Source organism: Coturnix japonica, chromosome 2 (assembly GCF_001577835.2).
Source record: "Coturnix japonica isolate 7356 chromosome 2, Coturnix japonica 2.1, whole genome shotgun sequence".
Lineage (NCBI taxonomy): Eukaryota > Metazoa > Chordata > Aves > Galliformes > Phasianidae > Coturnix > Coturnix japonica.
Genome location: NC_029517.1, coordinates 126,415,832 through 126,422,899, shown reverse-complemented (window position 1 = coordinate 126,422,899; position 7,068 = coordinate 126,415,832).

Sequence of the window (7,068 nt, the reverse complement as noted above, 5' to 3'; positions counted from 1 at the left end):
TGGAGTAATTAGACACTCATATATAGCAAGATTCAAAATCAACTCAGAGGTATGATTAATTCAAGAAAATCAGAAAATGTTATATGGATAATACAAATATGTCAGCCCTTAAACATTTCATTCATACATTCAGTATCTTCATTTTTGCTAAACAAAACAACCAAAGCCAAACCAAAATATTATTGCATTTTTTTTGAAAAACCAGTAGCAACAGGCCTTTTTACTTACATTTGTTAATTGAATCATCCAGTAATCTGAAGTGGAAAGAAGTACAGAAATATGATGAAATGACCAATACATGTTCTACCGCTATCACTAGACACAAAGAAAGAGAAACAAAAAAGATGCGTCACCTGAAGATCCTGAGTACAAAGAGTCTGAGAAGCTTGATACAAGCAGAACTTGATCCCAAACAGAGCATATGTCAAAGATGGTAGTTTTGTCCAAAAGGTCAGGAAGAGACTGAACATCAGAGATAAAGGCTGGATCAAGAAAAGGAGTTTTTTGGATTTCTTGCTTTAAAAAAATAAAAGCAGATAATTACAAATAATATACATCTACACCCATCATCTAAAATAAAAGCTAGAATGAGTCATAACTATCAGTAAAGGTGGAGTGTAGTGACGTGAAAAGTTGTCATGGTTTGGTGGTGTGCATTAATCCTTGACTGTATTACTTTGTTTCACTGTAGTAAGAACACTTTATCTGCTCTCAGACTCACTTCATAGAGGGAACCATGGTTAACCAAAAAATCTTTGACAAGAAAGTAGAGCACAAAAATTTTAACAGAGACCTCTCAGAAGTTATCTGATGGATAATCATGAGACTAACTAAACTGTTTAAGAAAGAACTGGGCAGGTTCTTCATCCTATGACAGAGTTAGAAATGCACAGATGTTTTTGTTAAAATGTGGCATTTCTACTTAGTATTTTTCTTCTACAAAGGCTTCACAGACCTTCAGGTAGTTACTTTTACAGCAAGCCCGTGAGTTGCTAATTATAACAATAGTTTTATAGATGGGAGAAGCAGTTATTCATAGACTGAGGGATCTGCCAAAAGTCACAGAATGTCTGACCCATATCCTCGTGAAATTGCTTGTCAACTTTGAATTCATTTTACAGTACTTAAACCTGGGGAGAGCTCAGAGTAGAGCTCAGTTAATTGCAGTCCTAGGACAGCCATGTACATTTTGCCATTACGAGAAACCCAGGTCATTTGTTATGTCACTGGAGTATCCAACTGATCCTGTCATTAATCACTATGACATCACAGGACAGCTACCATATGGTGTAAAATAATCTCTTCCAGGTTACAGAAATTAGATATCTTTAAAGACAAGATTATTGCTGGACTACTTGGAAAGTACATCATCTTTTTGCTTCCTGTTAGAACCTTGTCATAAAAACACTGCTTAAGATTTATAAAGGAAAATTGAGATCTTCTCAGACATCCCACAAGAAAAAAAAGGGGACTCATGAATGTATCTTCTGTCCATGTTCGTATCTCCATCCTAACCATTTAAACCTGAACACTGAGAATCCTTCTCTCGAATTGCACCTTCACAGCAGATCTGAGATGATAATTACTGTTCCCTCTCACACACACTTAGTCCCTCGTTATCTTCTTTCCACTCATGGAAAGTTCTGATTAGAAGTCTTCTCCAATGGTGATTCCAGACATTCTTTAAGGAAGAGTGCTTTGCAAGGAACAGGATGATACCCCACTGCAACAACCAGAGTTTTATTTCTAATGAAAGCATACTACCTACAGAATTTTGTTTGATTTCACACTTCATTCATCTCCAACACAAACCAGTATCCTGAATGATGACGTGCTTTGGTTTCATTGTTCTTCAAGAAGCAAAGTCATTATCAGCTTTCAGGACTTGGCCAGTCTGCCCTCACTGAAATGAAAAGGATTCTGCTTTCATAGGAAAGTTGTGTCAAATCTACTTACTGCAATATCTAAATTTGGTTCTGAGATTTGCAGCAGAATCTGGGAGGGCATGTACATCTGTACAACACATTTCAAATATCCAGCATATTCAAGGAGGTGCTCAGACCTCAGCCAAAGCAGATCATTAAGCATGATCTGCTGCTTTATGGACTTAGATTTATTAGAGAGGAGGTTAAATACCAGAGATTTGTTTCCGTCTCTCATTGGATCCTATTTCCTTTTTCTTCACCTGACTACTAATAACTCACCAACTTGCAGGCTTTGGATACCTACTCAAGCAGCCCTTGGAGAAGATTATTATTGGTGCAGTTTGGGATTTTGGCTCCCATTACTTTTTTTTAGATTTAGTCTTTAGTCACCATGTAAAAGCATTTGAATGCAAAATTAGAGAGAGTCACATGTCCCTCCATGTCTGGAGAGGTCTTCATGCACCTACAAATATATAACCAGTTTTTAAAAATGCATTAAGTGTTATGAGCTTCCTTTGTGTGTACTCATTCTGGATGGATTACTGCTCAAAAAGATTTATAACTAATACTGAGAGTGGCAGAGGAAGGACTTTAATCACTACCTGTTTTAATAACGGGAAACTGAGTCTCAATGAGATTAAATTTAGCTAAAGAGTAAGATCATTCAGACCAAGGAAGAAATTGAGCCAAGATCTAAATCAAGTGTGCTAAATACGAGATCATTCTTCCTTTGTCCTCAGTCTTTTTTTTTTTTTTTCTTTTTTTCCTCATTATTTTATCCATTACCTTCGTTGGGAGATTTGAAACATAACTGGAATTCTTAAAGCTCTAGTCAATCAGTCTTAATTTGGTCTAATCATAGGCACAAAAGTTTCAATATTTTCTTCTTATTTCTCCATCACATTAAGTTAACCACATAAAATCCTAGAGTGAGTACTTCATTTTGAAAGTCTAAAGCTAATAGAAGAAATTGTAATGTAAACCATGTGATGCTCTTTCTCTGTTTACTAGGTTGTTGAAAACTCTGTTTCCCAAGGAAAAAAAACATTCCTCATGGATAACCAAGTCCAGATTCTTATTCTGTTTCATTTGGCTTAAACAGATAGTTAGCATTTTTGCAGTGTTTCATATATGTTTAGCACACATACATATGTCTTGAAGAAAAACAAACAAGGAAACAAAAAGACAAACAAGCAAACTTTCATATCTATGGATGTAACTGCATTTGACTTAAGGCAAACATTCATTAAATGATACCTCATCTAAATCAAAATTTGCTCACCTGAATACTATTAAAATGTGACTCTTGAACTTAAATTGCTAAAGTTAAGATCATCCTGCTGTCAGGAATTTTAGTTAAGAAACAAGTGAGTAAAACTCTTTGGTGGAAGGACAGAGTTATATGCTATGTACTTATAATAAATTGAAATGATTCATGTTCTAGAAAACACCCAAAGTAAGATATCACTTGTAAATAAAATAAGCAGTTCATTTATGTTACATAGATACAGGATTATAGTATACAAGGCTAAATAAGCATGCAAATAGACGTGAAATATAATTTACACAACAACTATGTAATATAAATATAATAGCCTTTAAATAGTTAAATAAAATATAAACAATAGATTGAAAATTTGATGTGATTCCTATATAGTTCTTTCATATGTATTTATATTTTTTAAATGACAAGCACACATCAATCATTTAGTCTACCTAAAATATTAATCCTGTGGTATTAATTAAACTCGTTTTCTTTTCCTGGTTGAAAAATACATAACTCAGCTAACTACCTGTGGTGGATTTTTGTTGTTGCTTTTTAATGAGTAGACAAGAATAAACATCAGGTTAAATTGTTTCAGTACGTATTCTATATTATTCCAGCTGAGACAACAATCTTTGATTTCAGTGTTGATGTTATATTAGGAAAATTGATTCATTCTACATTAGTAGTTATTTATAATCTCATTCTTCTTAAACATGTTGCTTACGTAAAAAGTTTTCACTGCTTGTGCTTTTTCAGATGTTTCCACCTTAAAATTTTCAATGACATAATCTTCCATTTTTAGTAAAAATTAAATTTTCATATCCTCTAATATGAACCAATATAATTAATTGCATATTCCAGAGCCAGCACTAATGTATAATGCTAAGACCAGGAATGTATGACTGGACAGATTGGATCAGGCTGGAAGTCTTCTTATCCTGCCTATAACAGTGATCACAAACAGATAAGTACAAGTATGAAATTAAGTTTCTAGTAGAAAAGAAAGCAAACCTATAGCAATTCATCAGTATTGTAGGCTGTCTGAACTTCATATTGCTTCCAGAAAACCTCTAAGATCTGGAATATGGAAATTATTAATATGTAAGTATTTCTGTTGGAAGAGGAATAGAGAAGTTTAGAAATACTAATGGCAATTTCCTTTGGGTAAATCTTCTTGAATGTCTAAAAATGCTTCCCCAGATCATAAGTCACAACACCATTAAACAAATCTTGATTGTCATCAATGATGAACTCTCATACATGATGAACAGTACCCTTGGAAATGAAGCCAGCTTTTTCTTTCAAAGATAGCTGAAGTTTACATCACATAACACTTTGTATATATTGAAATATGCTTACTGATAAGTCTAATGAAGAAAACTAAAAGGAAGATCTGCATTCTATGGGTCAAATATCACTGAAGATTAAGTAGGCCCAGGTCTAAAGTTAAGAACCTGGGAAGTTCTGCTTAGCTGGTATGTCTGATCTCTGAGGATGTCTCCTATTTTAGCTGTATGTTTTCACAGATGGCTGAAGTTCTACTGCCGCATAATCCAGCAGGATGTTGCTGAAGACAAAGATGGTTTTATGCCAAATACACTATGGTCAATCAAATGCCTTGGTGGTATGCCACTTCCTATTTGAATTTCAGCACTGCTTAAGTAGCAGTTAGGTACCTGGGCTGCCTCTGTACACATGCTAAAGTATAAATTAGTGTGGCTTAGGAAGCAATGAGTTAGAGGGGAAAGTGCCAAATTTCCTCACTCATTAGTGAATGAAATTACATTGAAAGCACAAGAGAGTCTGGATGTCAACACAGGATAAGGATACTATAAAGATTCCTTCCTGAGAACCTTCATTATGTACAATTTCTTAAAGGAAAAATAGGAATAGTGAGTCATTTGCATTTTTTTTCCAGATAAGCATGAAACACATCCAACAAATAATAGGGTAGCCAGGTACTACATCCTATGTTATTTCAGTCAAGACTGCAGCCAGCTACTTGTGGGTGGGGAACTGAGTCCAAACACTCCATGGGAAGTTGGAGTGACACACGAATCTGGAGATATGCTTCTTCTCTCTATTAAAAAGACATCTTTGATGCAGCATGATTCACCTCTTAGGTGCATAGCCAGATCACTTCCTCTAGTTCGGAATCATTTTCACAGCCAGCATCTGACAAGCTCATTTCCAAGTGGTCTGAATGCCAAATATATAAGTCATTACAAATGCAGCTAAAAGGAAAGTTCTTACTTTTTTCACTGCTCTGCAAGGCTCCATGATATAAATTTGTATTTGGCACACATAAATGACCTTTGTCCAAGAAAACTGCTTAAGAATGCTCAAACTCCTAGCTCTCCCTCTACAGTGTTCACCATTTATGCCTAATAACTACAAGGAATAGAACAAATATTTCAGATATGTCAGCAAAACTATGCTGGAGAAAGCCTTTCTTGATCTTGCAGCTCTCCTATTCAGACCTCATGATCCCTTGGTAGTCCAGCTGATTCTACCAAATGCCAAGTATAGCTGTCATTGTTCAAGCCTATTTCCAGAGGACATAGCACCAGACGTTAAAATTCAGAATGTGTATTTATCATGTTACACAGCTTTGGATGAATGCCTTTATCTGTTCCTCATACTGACTAGACAAAAATGGGGCAGAGTGAAGGAAATAGAAATCAGCAATCTCCCACACGTAAAACAAAAACCCGTAAACCTTCTGACCTTTAACTAGAGCATTTCTAGCTCCTCCATTACAGCACATGTTCATAAGTATCTCACTGCTGTTTGTTTCTAAGAAATGAGCAGGTTCTTCTCAGAAGGGATGAAGCTGTTACAATTTGGAGGTCAGAGATCAAAAGATATACTCAAGGAAAGTTTTTTGTAATCACTGTATCTTCCTATGCTTAACTCACATTCAACTCCACATCAAGAAAACTGGGGAGATATAAGTTTCTGAGATGAAGTTTTCCCTAAGAGGGCACCTTTCTTGATGACCAGAGATGGGAGCTCTGGCAGGCTTGTTTGCCTCTTTTTCTTGACTTTAGAAGGCTCTCTACATTCATCACAAAATGCTTCACAAAGAGGAAAAAATTATATCAGTTCCCATGTGTAGTGGGGGAAAGTATAGCACAGCAAAGTATGTACTTTTGTTCAGTGTTACATAAAAGGCCATTTACCAACCCTCTATTGTAATGCAACTTGTTTATTAAACGGCAGCAGAGTCGCTTCCAGCCTGAACTGAACTTTGTGCTTCCTTGTTCTTATAAAATACTTAGGAAAGGTTCTCCATGCAGACTTCTTTACTTTGTTCTTGGTTTGTGATCTTCTTTACCATTTTGCGTTCTAAGTTTGGGAAAAAGATCTTGTTTTCCTCAACACTGACTACTACACAGGTCATCTTTTGCATTATCGTACCTAAAAACCTGATATGCCAGGAATCAAATTGTTGATACGCTTACTTACATGTGCATGCAAGACTATTTGGTTTTGTATTTTATGAATAAAGTTGAAAACTGCAGCAGAAAAACAACATCAATGAAAATAACAAAAAAGTAGAGAGGGTAATATTTTTTTCCAACAAAATAGATAGTTCCCTGAAAACATTTTTCACCTCAAAACTCTATCACTGAAAATATTAGTGAAAAAATAGTTTTGAAAGCAGTAAAAGCCAACGTGAGAATAAAATGTCCTTTTAAAATCACATTAGAAAAACCAGCCAACTAACCAAATAAAAATCTCCTTTTTTTTTTTTTTTTTAAATTTTGCAAAGCCTGTTACAATCATGTTAAAGAAAAACAAAGAACAACAACAAAAATCAACAACAACCAAAAAAAACCTACTTCTTAGGAAAACATTCTTTTATGTGCCAAT